The following is a 21,716-nucleotide window of genomic DNA, read 5'->3' as shown; positions in this document are numbered from 1 at the left end:
TCATTATCAACACGAGATGGTGTTGTTCCGGAAATATCACCGTGAAGTCTAAGGTGTGTTGTCCTGATGTTGAACTGTTAGCGGTGGGAATATGGCCATACTATCTGCCGAGGGAATTCTCACATGCTGTCGATGTGGTTGTTGACATTCCTCCTTCTGCAAGCCCTGGATTAATAGAGACATCAGATTCCTGGTCATCCAGAAGAAGCGGGCGTTCAAGGCTAGAGAGGAGGCCTGACGCATCCAGAGAGAGCTGAAGGGGAAGATTAAGGACCGGGAGAAGGCTGAGAGTCAGCTACAGCAGAACAACGCAAAGGAGGTGTGGAGTGGGATGAAGAGGATGACCGGCCTCAAACAACAAGGGTCAGGGGTGGAGGGGAGTGTGGAGAGGGCAGATGAGTTTAATCAGTTTTTTAATAGGTTTGACTCAGGAGCCCCACCACTTCCCCCGGGCCACACTAGCACCCGTACGTGCTCTCAACAACAGCCCCCCTCACCAGCAATCCCCACCCCCTCTCCCAGCTCTCGCCCGCAACAACAGACTCCCCAGAACATCGGCCCCGCCCCGCCGAGCCCCCACATTCACCTGACCATTACTACCAACCAGGTGGTTGGGGAGTTGAGGAGGCTCCGCCCAGGCTGGTAGTGGACTTCCGCCGGAACAGGAAGCCACCTACACCTATCATCATCCAGGGTGAGGAGGTTGGTGTGGTGGAGTCGTACAAGTTCCTGGGGGTGTACCTCAACAACAAGCTGGACTGGTCTGACAATAATGATGCCCTCTACAGGAATTGACAAAGCAGAATGTACTTCCTGAGGAGACTTAGGTCATTTGATGTGTGTAACAGGCTGCTACGCATGTTTTATGAGTCAGTGGTGGCCAGTGTACTTTTTTTTGCAGTTGTGTGTTGGGGAGGCGGCATTAAGGCTGGTGATGCAAACAGACTTAACAAACTGGTCAGGAAGGTGGGCTCTGTTGTGGGAGTGCGCCTTGACAGCTTGGAGGAGGTGGCTGAGGGGAGGATTCAATTCAATTCAATTCAATTTATTTTAAATCACAACAGAAGTTATCTCAAGACGCTATAGAGCAGGTCTATGACCGTACACCATAGTTTAGAGACCCAACAGGATCCACCAAGCGCACTGTGGCCAGGAAAAACTCCCGATTACTGGGAAGAAACCTGGAGCAGAACCGGGCGTTGGGCGGGCGGCCATCTGCCGAGACCGGCTGGGGGGATAGATGGATAGATAGATAGATAGAGAGAGAGAGAGAGAGAGAGAGAGAGAGAGAGAGAGAGAGAGAGAGAGAGAAGCAGCCACAATAATAGCCTAGCAGCTGTAATAGCTAATACAAGTAGGACTGATAACACAAAACCAATAGTGGTGGATGGAAAGAGTGATAATACAACTATCGGAATTGATGTCATTGGGTCGTCCCCAGACGGGCTTTCAAGTGGAGCTTCCAGCTGTCTCAGTCCACCATACATCTGGCTAGCTCGCCAGCACTGTCCAGCATCTCTCCTCAGTACGTCCATGTGTGTTGGTGTGGGACGTCCCTGTGATCGATGCCCGTGCGTTGGTTCCCGCAGCATCAGCATGCTTGCTGGGAGTTCTTGATGTCTTTGGCAGTGACCGAGAAGTGTTGGCTGCCACATTGTCACTAAGTGTTGGTAATCCCTCGTTAGCATTGGTAGTCCCTCGTACAGACGTAGTTAATTAATGATGGTAGCAGTTGGTGTCAAGCAGACACCGGACGCGGTAGCAGATGCAGCCACAATACCGGAGACATCCAGATCCAGGTGAAACCCCGCTCCAAGTGTACCCCTGCTCCAGGTATAACCTCGCTCCCGGTGTGATCCCGCTCCAGGTATGACCTCGCTCCAGGTGTGACCCCGCTCCACGGTTAGCTGCAAGACAAGGAGGCACAAGGACTCCCGGGGAGGAATGAAGTTAGTAACAACATGGACATGGGACATGAGTATATACAGAAGGAGAGGGGAGCTCAGTGTGTCATAGGAAGTCCCCCGGCAGTCTAGGCCTATGGCAGCTTAAGTATAAGCGTTATCAAAGAGGAAAGTCTTTAGCCTACTCTTAAATGTAGAGACGGTGTCTGCCTCCCGGACTGGAACTGGGAGCTGGTTCCAGAGAAGAGGAGCTTGATAGCTGAAGGCTCTCGCTCCCATTCTACTTTTGGAGACTCTAGGAACCTCAAGTAACCCTGCATTCTGTGAGCGCAGTGCTCTAGTGGGGTAGTAGGGTACTATGAGCTCTTTAAGATATGATGGGGCCTGACCGTTTAGCGCTTTGTAGGTGAGGAGGACGATTTTAAAATCTACTCTGGATTTTACAGGCAGCCAGTGTAGAGAAGCTAATACAGGAGTAATATGATGTCTTTTTGTCAGTACACGTGCTGCAGCATTCTGGATCAACTGGAGAGTCTTAAGAGACTTATTGGAGCAGCCTGATAATAAGGAATTGCAGTAATCGAGTCTAGAGGTAACAAATGCATGGACTAATTTTTCGGCATCATTTTGACACAGGATGTGCCTGATCTTTGCAATGTTACGTAGATGAAAGAAGGCAGTCCTTGAGGTTTGTTTTATGTGAGAGTTAAAGGACATGTCCTGATCGAAGATAACTCCCAGATTCCTTACGGTGGTGCTGGAGGCCAGGGCAATGCCATCTAGAGTAACTATATCATTAGATAATTTGTTTCAGAGGCGCTCAGGGCCAAGTACAATAACTTCAGTTTTGTCTGAGTTTAACATCAGGAAATTGCAGGTCATCCAGGTTTTTATGTCCTTAAGGCATGCTTGAAGTTTAGTTAACTGGTTTGTTTCGTCTGGCTTGATCGATAGATATAATTGGGTATCATCTGCATAACAATGAAAGTTTATGGAGTGTTTTCTAATAACATTACCTAAGGGAAGCATATATAAGGTAAATAGAATTGGTCCAAGTACAGAACCCTGTGGAACTCCGTGACTGACTTTGGCGTGCAGGGAGGACTCATCGTTGACATGTACAAACTGAGATCGATCTGATAAATAGGACTTGAACCAACTTAGTGCGATTCCTTTAATGCCAATTAAATGTTCCAGTCTTTGTAATAGGATGTCATGGTCAATGGTGTCGAAAGCAGCACTAAGATCTAGCAAGACAAGTACAGAGACAAGTCCTTTGTCCGATGCCATTAGAAGGTCATTTGTAATTTTCACTAATGCTGTCTCTGTGCTATGGTGCACTCTAAATCCTGACTGATAATCCTCCAATAAATGATTGTTCTGTAGAAAGTCACACAGCTGACTGGCAACTGCTTTCTCGATGATTTCGGAGGTAAAGGGAAGGTTAGATATAGGTCTATAGTTGGCTAGGACCTCTGGATCGAGAGTGGGCTTTTTAAGAAGAGGTTTAATTACAGCTACTTTAAAGGACTGTGGTACATAGCCTGTTAGTAAAGACACATTGATCATATCCAGTAAAGAGGTGCTAACTAAAGGTAAAACTTCTTTAAGCAGTCTAGTTGGAATAGGGTCTAGGAGACAGGTAGATGATTTAGATGAAGAGATCAGTGAAGTCAGTTTGTGGAGGTCGATAGGAGAAAGCAGTCTAAATATATTTCAGGTTGTACAGCTGTTTCTAAGGTTCCTAAGTTTGAGGATAAATTCGTACCAGTTGACGGTAGGAGGTGATTAATTTTGTCTCTAATAGTTAGTATTTTATCATTAAAGAAACTCATGAAGTCACTACTACTGAGGGTTGTAGGAATACATGGATCAATAGAGCTGTGGCTCTCTGTCAGCCTGGCTACAGTGCTGAATAGAAACCTGGGGTTGTTCTTATTTGTCTCTATTAATGATGAGTAATGGGCTGCTCTGGCATCACAGAGAGCCTTCCTATATGTTTATCTTGCCAGACTAAATGAGATTCTTCCTGTTTGGTGGAACGCCATATCCTTTCCAGTTTCCTCGATGCTTGCTTTAATTTGCGTGTTTGAGGGTTATACCATGGAGCTGACTTCCTTTGTTTTATTAACTTCTTTTTTAGTGGGGCAACAGAATCAAGTGTGACTCGCAGTGAGTCTGTAGCACTATCTACAAGATGATCAATTTGGGTGGGGCTAAAGTTAGCATACGAGCCCTCTGTTATATTTAGACATGGTATTAAGGCTGACATATTCTTCCTGACACAGCCAGGTTTCAGTAAGACAAAATAAATCAATGTGATTATCTGATATTGAATCATTTACTAGTAGAGCTTTAGATGACAGAGATCTGATATTTAACAGTCCACATTTAATTCTCCTGTTTTGTTGCTTTATTGCAGTGCTAGTGTTATATTTTATTAGATTATTATGTTATTATGCTCCTCTTCTGTTTACTTTTGATTTAATTCATTTAGGTGGGGCAGACACAGTCTCAGTTAGGTTTGGGGTTAAGCTATGGGTGGGTTAGAGACTTAACCGCACATATTCAGCTCGGCTAACGCAGATGCTCTAGTGGAAGCGCAGACAAGTGTGTAAGACTGCAGCTCTGGAATGACCTCTGGTTTGTCATGGATTTGTTCCACTAACAATCTTGGTCAGATTTCTGGATAAGAGAGCCGCACCATCCAAAGTAGGATGAATGCCGTCTCTCCTAATCAGACCAGGAATCCCCCAGAAAGAGTTCCAATTATCAATGAAGCCCACATGGTTTGCTGGACACCACCTCGACAGCCAGCTGTGGAATGACTTCATGCGGCTATACATGTCGTCACTGGTCAAGTTGGGGAGGGGGCCAGAGAAAACTACGGAGTCCGACATCGTCTTTGCGTATGCACACACCGACTGAACATTAACTTTAGTGACCTCCGATCGACGTAACCGGGTGTCATTACCGCCGACGCTTAGGACTATGCTTCCTTCGGACAGTTACCCAGCCTCCCGGCTGCTCGGGGTTGCCGGGGGACAGCTAGCAGAAGCTACGCTTGGCTGGTCTGCACCGGCTTGGGGCTGGCTAACTACAGAAGAAGCTAAAGCTAAAGTGAAGAACCGGGCTTCTAACTCGCTAACCCTCGCCTCCAATGCAGCAAGTGCACTACACCTGCAACTGTAATTTCCCCACGGGAATAAATAAAGTGCTATCCTGTCCTTGTTGAGAATGCTAAACAGGCCTACTTACTTTTAGTCTGATGGCTACTGTTTTACTGTGTTCATCTTGTTTTCTACATTTGTGGATATGGACACTATGCTTGCACCTCTGTATCAAGCCTTGTGGGGATAGCTTTCATACTTCTTTTGTATGGACTGGCTGCTGTCTGGAATTGGTTGCAATACTATTAAAGTGAAAGAAAAGAGATGCATGTGACTACTTTATTCCATGTAGTAATATATTTATAAACACTATACTCAGTTATTTATAGCCATTAATTGACAAATATTGTGTGAGGCCCCCGTACCCCCAGTGATTTTCATATTTGGCCCCCTTGCTATTGAAGTTGAATAGCCCTGCCATAGAGCCATGGACCACAGAACACATCTGAACAAGAAGTGGCCATAATGTCTGGCCTGTTAGATGTTGTTTCACAGAACCATCTGCAATTGGAAGTGTATTCACTTTTAACATTGCGTCCTGGTTCGAGCACCTTGCAGCATCTCGTCAAAAGCGAGACAAAGCTTTCCAAAGTAGTCAAACTGGGCAAAACAATTACAAGCTGCAAACAGACCCCACTGTCCTATCACCATGGCAAAGCAGTCCAATGCTTAAGTGGCAACATCTTAGATGACCATAGACTTCCCTTAAATCACCACTTTTCGCTACAGCCCTCAGGCAGAGGTACAGAGTCCCCTGTGCAAAGAAAACATCTATAAAAAAAACACAGCATTTTATATTTATTTATTTATTTAACCTTGATTAAGTCCTCATTATCGAGTACCTGGTGCTCCTTTTAATGTAGCTTCTATGCTTTTATGTAAATTAGTTTTAATGTCCTGCCTGGATGTGACATGTTGTGTTTTAATGTACCCTTTTTAATAGCAGATTTTGCACATGCAAACTTAAGACACATTTCTGCCTTTTGCAAAAGTAGAGAATAAAGTATGTTCTATTCTGTTCTATTCTATTCTATCTGATGTACAGTATTTCCAGAGCACTGCTGTCCATCCTGATCTTCTGAATCTGAAGGATGATTTAAAAGTACAATCAGTGAAATGTGTCTTTAGTAACCGCAACCCTCCATTTCTAAAAGCTCCACTAACCAATATCTTTTATGTGAGAGGTTTAAATTCCATTTATGAGGCTGTTTGTGTTAAATGTGTGATATTTCTTGTTAAACTGCTAATATAATTAATAATCAATTAATATCATATAATTATTTTGTTCAAAGAGTTCTCATTCCACCTTTAAGTAATTTTTCAAATGACAGTTTTCCAGCACACTGGTATCATTATACTCTTTTGGCATGTCTGGGTTTCATCCACCTCTCATCTCATTAAGCAGAATAAAAATGGACCACACAGGAAGTCATGAGGCTCCCCGGTGCTGTATGCGTGGCTTGGAAAGAGGTATCATTAAAGTGATTATTCTGATTAGTCTCTGAATGCATCCTGGAGTGAAAAGCTCTAATCATCACACACTGCTACATTCAGTCCTGATTGACATCTAACCCTCACAGTTTACACAGAAATAATGTTGAATTTGGGAAATTAGCCAAGTGGGCAGGTCATTAAGTCTCTCTGTTGAAGGAGATACAATGTAGAGGAAGTGAAGGTACAGTGGATATTATTGGTTATTTTTTATTAGCATATGCTGCAGGAGTGTGATGCTGTTTCTCAGACATATATTTGGTGCATGTTTTACCTTTGGAAAGCACAACACGTTCTCATCCCAGCTCGTCACATACCGCCCCTTAGCGTCACGCCCCTTGGCGTTGGCGTCACGCCCCTTGGCGTCATTTTAGGTTCAGGCAACAAAACCACTTAGTTAAGTTTAGGAAAGAAAAACATGGTTGGGCTTAAAACTACTACATTTGTACAGTGAAAATAAAGCATGAACGTTGTGAACACGGGACACGAACGAACAGCTGATTGTAACATGAAGAGCGGTCTCCTGGTGAAAGCCTTGTGTTTATTGGACCCATCCACCTCCCCTTCCGCCCACCTGGTGTGTCTCTTTTCGCTCTTTAAACTACGTCACCACATTCCAAACAAACTTTCTCTGAGCGTTTGCTGTTGCCGCTACATTGTAGTTAATGGAACGCCCGGTGCGTTTCATACCGACGCTAAAGAGTGTCTTGTGCGGTGGTATTGCACTCTGACGGCTGGAAAGCAAGAGGATGAAAAGATGTCCAAACATTAATTCACACAGTAAGATTTTTGTTCATGTTCTCTTTTTATAATAACAAATAAAGAAAAACAACAATATGATACAAACTTTGTCTGAGTATTCTGTTATGTTTCCAATACCACCCACCAGCCTTTAACAAGGATGTGAGATAGCACAGGTTGCACAGGTGGTGCCCATTCTCTTCCACCACTGAAAGTCACGTTTGCCGTGTTTGTGCATGCCACTGAGGGCTGTCACTAGCAACTATCTGTCACTCGTACATGGCTGTCTACACCATAGAGGAGTGACAAGAACTGAAACGTAGATCTGGACACTGGAAACTGGAATCTGGAAAAAACAGGGAAAATTGCAAACACCGATGAACAGAAAAGAGGGCTAACAGAGGCCAAATTTGACGTTTGCCAATTATTTAAGAGAATGGTAAATGGACTTGCATTTATATAGCGCTTTTCTAGTCTTCCGACCATTCAAAGCGCTTTACACTACATGTCAGTATTCACCCATTCATACACTGATGGCAGAGGCTACTAAGGTGCCAACTTTGCCCATCAGGATCTAATCTAAATACTCATTCACACACGATGGCTATGCCTTCGGGAGCAATTTGGGGTTAAGTGTCTTGCTCAAGGACACATCGACATGTGACACATCAACTGTGAGGGCGGACAGGGACGCAAAGCTGAGCCGTGTATGCGAAGGGACCGTCACAGGGAAGTCTTGCGTGAATAAGTGAGATAATGAGAATCTCTGTGTACAAGATGGAAGCAGAATACGCTGTGTCAACCAAAAGCATTATTTTTACATTTTGCAGAACATCTTAAATAAATGTGTAGCACCAGACTGAGCCTGAGCCACATCATTCTGTGCACCGCTACATATTTTGGCGAGCTAGCCTGAAAGGTGATCCAGCCAGTGATCCATCTGGAAGAGATAAACCTGGATCAGCATTAAGAGAGAACCACAACCAAGGAATGTTGGTAAATTCTCACGTATCAAGAAGTAAATAACATTTTAACATAATCTCATGCTGTGGTAGAACACCTGGATGGATTAACCAAGCTATTTATTTTTACTTGCTGTGGATCAACTACATCTTCCTCAAGACCTCCAAAGATGCAGAGTTGCTGGATTAACAGAAACCCGAAGTCATTCATTCCAATATAGGTTGAGTACTACTGCCCCTCTGGAACTATGGAAACCATGAACACGAGTTACATGACGAAGTAAGCAGAACATTGCTGACGTTGGAGGAGTCGGAGCTCATCTCTGTGTGTGAGCACACAGTAGTATAGTGAGCCATCGGGAGGGTTCGCAAGCCAAGCTCGATGCACCCTCCTCCGGTCGGCCGACAACCCTCTGCTCCACAGACTCTCATTTCAGATTTTCTTCATTTTCAGGCTGGTTTTTGTGGATTTCGAGCTAGTCATGATTAAAGGCGCTGTTGATAACATTGATAACATTCAGCCACTAGATGTCACACTCTTCCTCTTCCATTCCAAGTGGTTGCCAATTCGTTTTACAACCTGTGTATTTTATGGTCAAATGGAGTGAGCCTCCATTCACAGTCATGTCAAGTGATGAATCTTTCATGGTAGAGTAATGAAGTAATTTTACAACATGTAGCTACACATTAGCTATAGATTTAGGTTTCTTTGTGCGGTGTTTCATGGTTCATGTGATGTAATCTATGGTAATCTGAGGACCTAGCTCGTCATCTAAGCAGTGGTGTACTGCAGGGAATACACATGTACACATTGAAGCTGTTATTATTCTCATTTTCACATGCTAAACTGCGACAACACATTAGTTAAAGCTGAAGTAGGCAAGATTGGAGCAAATATGATTAAAAAAAGTTATTTTTATAAAATGGTCGCTATATCGTGACAGTAGTACATGAAACAGGTAACCTGAAAAAAATCCTCTGCCTCTGGTGTCCTCCGGTGCTCCTAACGGCATCTGCAAGATTCCACAGACCGGAGTAAAACAAGCAGTCAGAGCTTATCTGAGGTCTGCTGTCCATCTGCTGTCTATGAGAGCCGGCTGTCAATCACTCGCTAACTCTGACCAAACGGTCAAACTAGGCAGCGCTGATCAAATATGAATCAATGATCTGTTACGTTAATGTCTATTTCTCTCTTCAGATGTTCTCAGAATCATCTTGTAGTGTACTGTTTAGCTGAACATTATGGAAAGAACCCTACAGAGAAATAAAACCTTTTTCTTACCTTTCCCTTGATCCGGTCTGTTTGTTTTATATCTCGCCCGGAGTAGTCTCTTTCTGGAGTCTCGTGTCGCATCCACATTGTCAAAATCAGCAAAATATTTAGCCATGACATCGAAAATATTTTAGATAACATTAAAGCGTAGCTTAGTGTTATCTAAAACACTCCAACACAACAAACTCTGACAACAGCGGTCCCGCAACACTCCTGTCACATGACACAATGACAAACAGAGAGCGAAAGGATGTGAACATTGCACATGTATCACCAATACCATTGGATTTATGCTCCTAACCAGTTCTAGGTTCTACTGGACTTGGGGAACAATATTAAATCAGACCAAATACTTTAAATACAAAAGCTGGCATTTTACTGAATTTAAACAAAGACAACACAGAAAACAGTTACTCAAAACAATGGATAATCCTGCAGGCAAAAATAAGGTAAACTTTTCTTTTAATTTTGCTCTTTAGTCTGGTAGAGATAGTTTAGTTCTGACAATCCATCCAGGTTGGATGTGTCGCATAAGTTCTGTTTAGACCGGTTTGTTGAAACTATCTTATTTTAGGCTAATAGGCTCCACCTAATTTGATTTTGTTACTTTCACGAGTTAACTCCTTAGTCTTAATGAGTTAAATGTATGCATTTTAACCAATTATCTATATTTATGCATTCCAATGAATTGTATTTAATGGATTTATGAATTTAATATTTATTTTATTTTGTTATTTTTTAATGTACAATATACAAATTCCTTCTGTTTCCATTGCAATAATATCAAATAGCGATTTTAAAAAAAATATTTCTCACTATCGGGGGGAGCATAGATATTCACCAGTGTCAGGATATTGTTTTCAACTGTGCCATTTACGGCAAATGATGATGATTATGATATACAGTGCCTTCAGAAAGTATTCAGACCCCTTCACTTTTTTCACATTTTGTTATGTTGCAGCCTTATGCTAAAATCGATAAAATATTTTTTTTTCCCTCAACAATCTACACGCAATACACCACAATAACAAAGTGGAAACAGAATTTTAGAAATTTTTGCAAATTTATTAAAAAGGAAAAACTGAAATATCACATTTACTTAAGTATTCAGACCCTTCACTATGACGCTTGAAATTTAGCTCAGGTGCCTCCCATTTCCCTCGATCATCTTTGAGATGTTTCTCCACCTTGACTGGAGTCCACCAGTGGTAAATTCAAATGATTGGACATGATTTGGAAAGGCACAGACCTGTCTCTATAAGGTCTCACAGCTGACAACGCATATCAGAGCAAAAACCAAACCATGAGGTCGAAGGAACCGTCTGAAGAGCTCAGCGACAAGATTGTGTCGAAGCACAGATCTGGGGAAGGCCACAAAAAAAATCTGCTGCATTGAAGGTCCCCAAGAGCACAATGGCCTCCATAATTCTAAATGGATGAAGTTTGGAACAACCAGGACTCTCACTAGAGCTGGCCGCCCGGCCAAACTGAGCAATCGGGGGAGAGAGGTGACCAAGAACCCGATGGTCACTCTGACTGAGCTCCAGAGATGGGAGATGGGAGAAACTTCCAGTAGGACAACCATCACTGCAACACTCCACCCATCTGGGCATATGGCAGAGTGGCTAGACGGACAAGAAAGCCCGCTTGGAGTTTGCAAAAAAGCACCTAAAGGACACTCAGACTGTGAGAAACAAGATTCTCTGGTCTGATGAAACCAAGATTGAACTGTTTGGCCTCAATTCTAAGCATTATGTCTGGAGGAAACCAGACACCGCTCATCACCTGCCCAATACCATCCCAACGGTGAAGCATGGTGGTGGCAGCATCATGCTGTGGGGGTGTTTTTCAGCGGCAGGGACTGGGCGACTTGTCGGGGTTGAGGGAAAGCTGAACGGAGTAAAGTACAGAGATATTCTTAATGAAAACCTGGTCAAGAGCGCTCAGGACCTCAGACTGGACCGAAGGTTTACCTTCCAACCGGACAATGACCCTAAGCACACAGCCAAGATAACGCAGGAGTGGCTTAGGGACAACTCTGTGAATGTCCTTGAGTGGCTCAGCCAGAGCCCTGACTTGAACCCAATCAAACATCTCTAGAGAGACATGAAAATGTCTGTCCACTGACGGTCCCCATCCAACCTGACAGAGCTTGAGAGGATCTGCAGAGAAGAATGGCAGAAACTCCCCAAATCCAGGTGTGCAAAGCTTGTCACAAGAAGACTCGATGCTGTAATCACTGCCAAAGGTGCTTCAACTAAGTACTGAATAAAGGGTCTGAATACTTAAGTAAATGTGATATTTCAGTTTTTCCTTTTTATTAAATTTGCAAAAATTTCTAAAATTCTTTTTCCACTTTGTCATTATGGTGTATTGCGTGTAGATTGATAAGGAAAAAAAGTAATTTTATCGATTTTAGCATAAGGCTGCAACATAACAAAATGTGAAAAAAGTGAAGGGGTCTGAATACTTTCTGAAGGCACTGTACCTCCCTTATTTGTCTTTTATTTCTTTAACAATTTAAAATTTAACTGAGTTTGATATCAAGATTGCCACCCCTCAAGTATGTGAGCTATAATATGTATTTTTATATCCAGATCTTTTCAGCTTCTCGTGTTCTTGTCATGATAAATGGGTTTCTTGTAAAAAAAAAAGTAATATGCATCTTTTGTTTTTTCAATTTAGTAAAAAATTTAAATCAAATAGTAATTTACTATTACTGTTACTTAAATATTCTTAGGTAATCACTTACGTCAAACATTTTGAATACGATGAACTTACTTGGTTTTACAGTGTAGTAAAACAGCTCCATAGAAAAACACTAGAGGAAAACTTGAAGTACAACACAAGATTGATACTGATGCTTTGTACTGATTTCCACTTCTGGACTCAACTATTAAAAAACCTTGTAAATGTGATTTATTTTATAAGATTACTTAATCATGCTAAACTCTTACCTTAATCTGGAAAGTCCTCGTAATCAAAGCATTTGTTTGCATATCTATGTAATCAGATTACTGCTGAAAGGTGGGAATGAACAGATTATTACAGTGCACATGAAAACAGTTCATTGTTGGCCACCACATCCACATGATCTCTATCCATCTGTGTGTATCCTTACAAGCCTTTCTTCATTCTGCCTTCCCCGAGTCCTCCCTCCATCCTCTTGGACACGGCTGACCTCTGAGCTGAACTTGAGGCAGTTCTGTTTGAAAATACAAAAGCAACACAGATTCTTTATTCTAATGTGCTTCTGCTGCTGATGTGCCCCAGGTGTGTGGCAAGAGATTACAGCCATTATCGCCAAAACTGCTTCGCCTTGAAGGCCTCTGATTTTTCGCACTCTTTTTCTCTTTCTCTCTCTCTTATTCCTCCCATCTCACCTCTCCCATCTTGCCGCTGCTGTAATATGAAACTGTAAATGAATTCCAAATGAATCCAAAGCCGTGGCGGAATAAAATTGATGCGTTGAATACTAAGCTCTACATTAAAGCACGGCGATAATGGCTTGGTGTTTTATGGCAGCTCCCCTACCCTCGTAGTGACGCCCCCTCAACCAACACCCTCTCACTCCTTTAATCTTACCTTAGCCTGGAGCTAAAATACATCCCAGGTGCTCTAGACGCTATGGTAATATCACTGATTTTCTAAGTATTGATCATCTTTCTAAAGGAAATAGGCCCCTTGCATTTTACTGGCTTCATTGTTGAGGAAGTGGCAGCCATGTGAGATACAGACACCGACAAGGTTTCTGAAGATTTACGGGGCACTGATGCCGCGACCACACTGGAAACGTCAGGAGCATGGCGGCTGCGTGCATCGTGTGGCGGCTACGTGCGTCGTGTGCGTGCGTCGTCTGCGTGCGTCGTGTGGCGCCTGCGTGCGTTGCGTGATGGCTGCGTGCATCTCAAGGCGGCTGCGTCGCGTGGACGCTTGGTGGCTGCGTAATTCACGTGTTGGTTGTTCACACCAGCTGCGTTTCTGCTGTTGCTGTCAGCTCTTTCTTTCCACATAGAGTTTGCCTTTCATAATGGCCATTTCATTTCATTATAAATATAATTTATATTTATTTTATACAGAGAAAGGTTAAGAAACGTGTGGTAATTTGTTAATAATAGTAATAATCCATAATTAAAACCCTGTACGTTATTCATTCATGGAGCCGTGCAAATCACTGCATGTTCTACAACACTGTCCTGCAAATATTTCAGAATAAAAGCCTTGTGTCAACAAATGAAGGAATTCTGTCCACTTGTTTACTTTTTTTCATCTCCGTAAAATTTCTACAGATATCGAAACTACTAATGTTGCTGGTATGATGTCCATATACAGTCAATAGATCACCTTCGCTCGCTGTTGTTGCTGTGAACCGTGCGGCTCACGTAAAAAATAGGCAAAACCTTGAATCCTCTAGAAGAGACGCAGCTGACACGTAGCCAAGTTGGTGTGAGACGCGTGTCTCACACGGGCAGTGTGGCTGCTCTAACCTGTTAACACAGATGCCGAAATAAAAAACAACAGGTAACACAGCTGCCACTCGCTGCTCATGTTCCCTGTGTTGGCCCGAGGCTTTACACTGAAAACAGCACTGTATTAAAACCTGCAAGAGGCTGCATTGGTGGTAGCATGTAGCTTCAGGTAGAATAAAATAGCCGTCCAGTTTGAGTGGTATATATCTATGAGTTTTCAAAGGCTATCAAGAGCACATACTATGCAATACTATAATGAATGATTTTACAACTCTTCTGACAGCGACAGTCATTTAAGATTTTAGATTAGACACCATTCCCGATACAAAGTAATCCACAAGGAATGTGTTGATTGCTCGTATTTGATTGGACAAGGCAGTTGGCACTGGATGACTTCACATTGCATTGTGGCAGGTTCTTCTTCTTTCACCTTAAAGTAGTGCCTCATCACTGGATTCCAGCGTGATCGATACAAACATGTTCAAATGTAAAAATGATGATTGGACAATAAACAAACTAAATAAAGACATTCATCAGATTTTCTTCAATCCCTTGTATATAGTAAATATAAAGTTAATTGCCAGTTTCGGTCAGGTCTATTATTACATAGTTTCCCTTCACTCACTCACTCACTCACTCACTCACTCACTCACTCACTCACTCATCTTCAACCTCTTATCTGGGGTCGGGTCACAGGGCAACAGCTCCAGCAGGGGATCCCAACCTCCCTTTCCCGGGTCACATTAACCAGCTCTGACTGGGGGATCCCAGGCCAGTGTGGAGATATAATCTCTCCACCTAGTCCTGGGTCTTCCCCATGGCCTCCTCCCAGCTGGTCGTGCCTGGAACACCTCACTAGGGAGGTGCCCAGGGGGCATCCTTACCAGATGCCCGAACCACCTCAGCTGGCTGCTTTCAACGCAAAGGAGTAGCGGCTCTACTCCGAGTCCCTCACTGATGACTGAGCTTCTCACCCTATCTCTAAGGGAGACGCCATCTTTTTTTTGTGGCAGCGCACCCGACCCCAGCGGTTCCTCCCGCAGGTGTTGAGCCCACACGATGGAGAGGAGGGGGGTGCCACGTTGCTTCTTCGTGGGTGTCCCCGGCCACCAGTCACTCGCTGACTGGTGGCTCCAGATGGGGGCCCCGGGCTTCCTACGGGCCGGGTAACTCCCCCTATGCCACGTTTAGTCTCTTTAGTTTTATGAACCCTTATAATGCTTTAATGTGTGGATCTGTCACCCAACAATAGACTTCAGCCAGCACTGTTCAGAATATCTGGCTGAGGAAATATCAGATAATGACCCTATAGGAAAAACAAATAGTTTTCAATAATCAGATCCAAATGAGATGTATCCATTCAAACATATTTTGTCTTTGATAATAACAACATTGTCAAACCATAGCCAGTGTGGCCTATTAGATAACCTATTAGATAACATTGTAATAACAGCTCACACAGCTCGCTAGCTCGACTACACATTCGACCACATCACCCTTGCCTTGCAGGTTGTAGTGGTCTCCCGTTTCTCCACCTCACTACATAAAAGACACACTACTTCCTGCATTGTCACTTAATGTTGGCATTAGACATATGTTGTGCTTTGTAGATATGAACAGTAGGGATACTGGGCTGTGAAAGGGCTAAGAGAGTAATTCAAAACAATCGCAGAGGCATGGATGGGGTTTCGTCTCTTTTCTCCTACTTTCAGCATGTCTCTCCGGTTGATGAAGCAGAGATGTTTATGAAGACATATCGGCGCCGTGGACACTCACTTTTCTCAGTCATCTGGCAGAAACACAATGTTCTCTGAAACATCATTATTTCCACAAGTTCCTTTTATCTCTCAAACACCCGCTGCAGACGAGCCTTTAAGCCCATCTGGGGTCAATATTATCCCAGTCCTGCTGTTCCACAACTTGTATTCACTGTTGTGTATTATTAGACGTGGTTTAAGTACATTCTCTTTGCTAATAGGGAAGTGAGTGTGGACACATGGTATGATGATGATCTGAAGGTTTGTTTTCATGTTATTGTGAGAAATGAAATGACTTTCCAGAACCAGGCAGACAGGGTTGGCAACTTTCTTGCACTGTGCCACAGGCCCAACCACAACCAATGTTTGGTAAGTTGTGGGGTCTCCCACACTCCCCCACAGGGGCAGAATGGTGGGAGGCATCTTACTTATCAGCAGCACCACAGGTTATTCCACCTGGACCCCCTACTCAGGATACAAGAGGACACAAAGCTCTTTGTTTACTGTGAGACTCAAGTCTTAAGACGATTCTTCAATTCTCTGGATGATATGGCACACATATGGTTTTCATATTATGAAAATTATGAAAAACATTTTTTTTTATCAGAAAAATAAACCAATATTTTGAACTTTCTCCATTTAAATCTCAAAGGTATGGTGGTCCAGAGAGGCCAACACACTGCAGCTTGAGATATCAGAAGAAAATGGAGAAAAGTGTTCCCAAAAAACAAACACATTAAGTAAAACATTATACAGCGTTTAAAAATGCACAGCCAAAACTGCCACGCCCACATATAACAAAGCAAGCCGGGTTTAGTGTATGCCAATTTTAACTACAGCGCATTTTTAGTCATCTGACCACTCAAAGCTCTTTACAGGTGTCAGCATTCACCCATTCACACACCCATTCATACACCCATTCATACACTGATGGCACAGCCTCCAGGTTCAGTATCTTGCTCAAGGACACATCGACATGTGACTGGAGGAGCCAGGGATCAAACCGCCGACCTTCCGATTGGTGGATGCTCTACGTCTGAGCCGAACAGCCGCCGAATTGCAGTTCATGACTTTAAATACCTGAAACAGATAGCCGAGCCTGAAAACTAACCTGACTGAATCTATGCTCATTTAGACTTGCTCTGTGAAATGGATAATTAGACTGGTTAACAACAAGAACAGCTAATAAGCAGCAGGTGTGTGAGCTGATCAGCTGATCAGTTGCATTAATTATGGTAACTGGTAAATGGACTTGCATTTATATAGCGCTTTTCTAGTTGTCCGGCCACTCAAAGTGGAGGGATCATCAGAGGACGAGGGAGATGAACATCAGACCAAGGCGCCATTTGCAGTCCCACCCCGCGATGCTTGTGCAGCTCTACATGAAGAGCGTAGGGTTTGGCCTGTGTGCGTTTGGAGGATCACACGTGGGCCAATTGTTTGGGCGCCATAACTCGAGGCTCGAGGAATGGGGAAACTACTGCTTCCTGTGTGAGCGTTTTATTTTTTTTTGGGGGTTAAATTACTTTGGGTTGTCAACCTGCCCATCAAGATCTAATCATCTTGCTCAAGGACACTTCGACATGTGACCAGAGGAGCCGGGGATCGAACCACCGACCTTCCGATTGGTGGACGACCCGCTCTACCTCTTAGCCCCGCATTTATTATGCTGATAATCTTACGGTGTTCATTAGTTAGGGTTAGGCTAATATCACCCCCATCCCAACAGAAAACAACCAAAATGAACACAAGGTCAGACTGAATAATCAAACGAAAGGAAATTGAGTCTTATCCGTTCTGTTGGCAAAAACAAGAATTAATTGTCTTTTTTAAGATGTAATTAATTATGACTGGGCATGCAGAAATGAGCAGGTGACTGGTAGAAATGTGACAGAGGGTCAAAAGAATTATGAGGAGAAAATAAAACACAAGCGGCGCTGCGTTAGCTCACCTGGTAGAGCGGGCGACCCATGTACCAAGGCTTAGTCCTTACCACAGTAGCCCGGGGTTCAAATCTGTCTCTTTGCTGCATGTCATACCCTCTTTCTCCCCCCTTTCAAGAACTATTTCTGTCTCTGTCAATAAAAAACAATAAAAAAACCCAGAAAAATCTTAAAAAAAAGAAGAATGAAAATGAAACACAAATCATGACTATGAAGTCTGAGCAGTGAAGGAGTTGGTTGATATCTTCCCTCAACATCTCTGTGAGTAGTAATAAAACACCATAGTGTGACTATTTCTGTTTACTCTAGGTTTAATTGAAGTCTTTAGTCTTAATGTGCCTCCAACATCATGGAGAAAAAAAAATAAAAGCCATAGCAGCTATGCATCAACATGTTTGTGTTGCTGTTCTGCGCAAGTTGAACTCCATGAGAATACCTTTACTCCAGGAACCTGATGCCCCGTTATTAGCCCTCCCTTCCTCTCATCACATCTCGTCCCCGTGCCACCCTCGGTGAATGTGCTAATGCATTATCACTTCATTAGGGTTGCATCATGGTGATAAATGAACTGCTTTTTTTTCCTCAAGAAACCCTCCATCCCCACTGATGGCACTGCCTGATCTGGATCATTGTCCTGGGGAGGGGAGTGGGAAGGCCTGTCAGTGTCCTAAGGAGGTTGTTACGGCCATCGGCCATATTTATGTGTATTTTTGCTGGTGTGGCTAAGTTAATGGAGAGTGATCCAGAGAGGATCTGGGTTAACAGGTGATGTTTCCATTGGCTGGCCTTTGATGACGGCGCCGCTGAGGATTGGCTGAGGACGGCGGGCTGGTCTATTTAGCTTCCGGGAAAACACAGCTGAGAGGAGGTCGATGGCTGTCGGGTGTTGTTGCTTTGGTCCCTCTCGTCAACCCGACCTTTTCATCAGCGTTTGTAGTGTGTACTTGTGGGAGAACCAAGTGGGAACCACGTGTAGTGTGCTTTAGCTCTCGTGCTAGCCATAGCCTTTTTCCTGTGTGTGTTTTGGTGTAGTTTGTAGTTTTAGCTTAAGTAGTATTATCTTCGTAAATAAACTGGAAAAACAAAGTTTGGAAACTTGTGTTTGGTCGATTATTTCTCTGTTGTTACAATGCTAATTGGCATTGTATTTTACATCGTTGGAAAGCCTGTTTATTTACCTTCGCAATGATGTCCAACTTGTAAGGATCATGCATTTGTGGGATGAGCAGCACAGCTGATTATGTGGGTAGCGCCCAAGAAAAATTTGCCAAAATGCTCCGTCAATGGTAAACAGTGCATACTTTGACCCGGCCATCCAACTTTCGCAGACAGAACCTGGACTCATCACTGAACATGACATTCCCCCACATGTTCAGGCTCCATTGTCTGTGTTGTCGACACCAGCGCAAACGGGCCTGACGGTGAAGGGCAGTCATTGCAGGCTTCCTGGTAGCCTCATGAGAATACACAACAGTGTATTCTCTACCATTGGTAGAGCATTTTGGCAAATTTTTCTTGGGCGCTACCCACATAATCAGCTGTGCTGCTCATCCCACAAATGCATGATCCTTACAAGTTGGACATCATTGCGAAGGTAAATAAACAGGCTTTCCAACAATGTAAAATACAATGCCAATTAGCATTGTAACAACAGAGAAATAATCGACCAAACACAAGTTTCCGAACTTTGTTTTTCCAGTATATATCGGACTTTAAAATCTTGTTGTCTAGACCTTGGTGTTTAACACAAGTGTACACGTTATCTTTGTAAATATATCGGACTTATCTTGAAGCTGTAGGGGTGAACTGCCAGTTTATTTAACCGGTTTTCTCCTGTTTGGAGTTAAGGAGTTTAGCCCATGTAGTTTTGTTTGTTTCTTTAGATAGAACTTGTGTGAGAAGTTGTTTTGTTTGTTATTTTTGGCCTTTGGTTCACCTTGAGCCCACGCTTCACTTTTCTATTTTGTAAATATTGTTTAATCGTGTGCAGCAATAAATATTATTTAAATGTATTTATGTTGCGTTTCCACAACCCTAGACTGGGGCGTAACATAAATTGGGGGCTCGAACATTTTTTTTTTTTACATGTGCTCGCTGTTGTTGAAAAGGTTGGTATTTCTTGTCTTTGGTTGGCAGTTTTCTGTGTGTGTAGAGTGTAGAAAATGACTTTTGAGATGGATGAGTTTGCGCAAAATCCTACCCTCGATAAACTATATCAGTTGTTCTCGAAACTTTTTACACCAAGTACCACCTTAGAAAATATTTGGCTCTCCATGTAGGCTACCACCATTATGACCGATATTAAAATACAGTATTGTAGGCCTACCCTATTCAGCAATGCACAGTTCAAGCAGGAGGCAGATTTATTCCTAATAAGAATATTACTTATTGTTGACTTTTGTCAAAGGGGTAGCACTAGAACTGGCACTTACAGCCCGGACACACCAGGAACGTCAGGAGCGCGTGGTGGCTGTTACCTGTTGTTTTTTTATTTCGCCGTCCGTGTTAACAGGTTAGAGCAGCCACACTGCCCACTGCACGCATGCCCCCGTACTCAGCTGCGTCTCTTCTAGAGAATAGAGGTCTCGCCTATTTTTGACGCATGTCGCGTGCGTCTCACAGCAACAGACAGTGAAGGTGATCTACTGACAGTATATTAACATCATATCAGCTACATTACTACAGTTTCGATGTCTATCTGTAGAATATGTTACGGTGATGAAAAAAAGTAAAGACTTATTTTTAAATCAACATTTCCTGCTTTCATTTCAAAATAAAAGCCCTCAAGCATTTTTTTTCTATGGACAGAATTCCATCATTTGTTAACACAAGGCTTTTATTCTGAAATATGTGCCGGACAGTGTTGTAGAACATGCAGTGACTTGGAGAGCTCCATGAATGAATATAGTACGGAGTTTTAATTGTGGATTATTACTATTATTTACAAATTACCACACGTTCCTTAACCTTTCTCTGTCTAAAACAAATATACATTTTATTTATAATGAAATGAAATGACCATTAAAAGGCAAACTCTATGTAGAAAGAAAGGGCTGACAGCAGCAGCAGAAATACAGCAGACACGCAGCTGAAATGCAGCTGCTGTGAACGCCCGACACGTGTATCATGCAGATACCACGCCACACAGACGCCACGCGCTCCTGACGTTCCTGGTGTGTCCGGAGGCTAAACTCTTCCACACAACTCTCATACTACGCAAGGGGCAGCCTCTCACATTAGGCCTGCACGATATGAGGAACATCTGCCATGTGCAATAACACTGTTCAGTATTGCGATGACGATATGTCTTGCGATAAATAAACAAATATTGAAGTGTGCATATTAGCTATACATATACATATACTGTATTTTATTTATAAGTAGGTTAAATGTTGTTTCTAGAGCAGCAACAGTAATGTTTACTACAGCAAAGTCACCATATCAACTCCTTAATATCTCACTGGAAACAATCTAACATGTTAATAAAATAAATCATATTCCTGACATGAAAATACTAAGTGAAGTTTATAAAGACTGAAGAACACAGACATCAGTCAGTATCAGTCCTTCCTACTGTCATCTGTCCTCCTGTCCTCTGACCTCAGTCCTCCTGTCATCTGTCCTCCTGTCCTCCTGTCCTCTGTCCTCCTCCCTCTGCTACAGTAACATTAGGGCTGATAGAGGGAAGAGGGGCTGTTTGGTTTCAGCTGATCAGTTTACAGGTAAGATATGTGACAAACTAACCTAAACAGTCCGACTACACAGCCTACTGCCAGCTTTAGTTTCAGTGTTGTGTAGCCGAGGGTTAGCCTACGTTGCTCCGATACTTTATGAAGGTAATAAATTAATAACACAGAGGCTAAGTCTGCAGCGCATCACCGCTTCACGCCTTCTGTTCCTTCACAATAAACTCCCTGGACACTGAACACTGGATCACTGCTGACCAGGGAACTAAAGTCAGATCACTGCTGACCAGGGAACTAAATTCAGATCACTGCTGACCAGG

General features: G+C 43.1%; 1 long non-coding RNA gene across 1 annotated transcript; it reads left to right on the top strand.

Annotated features, from left to right (window-relative positions):
* The first annotated feature begins 5,124 nt into the window (after positions 1-5,124).
* Positions 5,125-21,411, top strand: LOC119497219. The gene is made up of 3 exons (XR_005208886.1): positions 5,125-5,134; positions 14,595-14,599; positions 21,275-21,411. It is a non-coding gene; the product is annotated as an uncharacterized LOC119497219 (long non-coding RNA).
* Positions 21,412-21,716: the final 305 nt, after the last annotated feature.

Source organism: Sebastes umbrosus, chromosome 11 (assembly GCF_015220745.1).
Source record: "Sebastes umbrosus isolate fSebUmb1 chromosome 11, fSebUmb1.pri, whole genome shotgun sequence".
NCBI classification, from domain to species: domain Eukaryota; kingdom Metazoa; phylum Chordata; class Actinopteri; order Perciformes; family Sebastidae; genus Sebastes; species Sebastes umbrosus.
The sequence above is the reverse complement of the archived record's forward strand: the minus strand, read 5'-3'. Positions and strand labels throughout refer to the sequence as shown.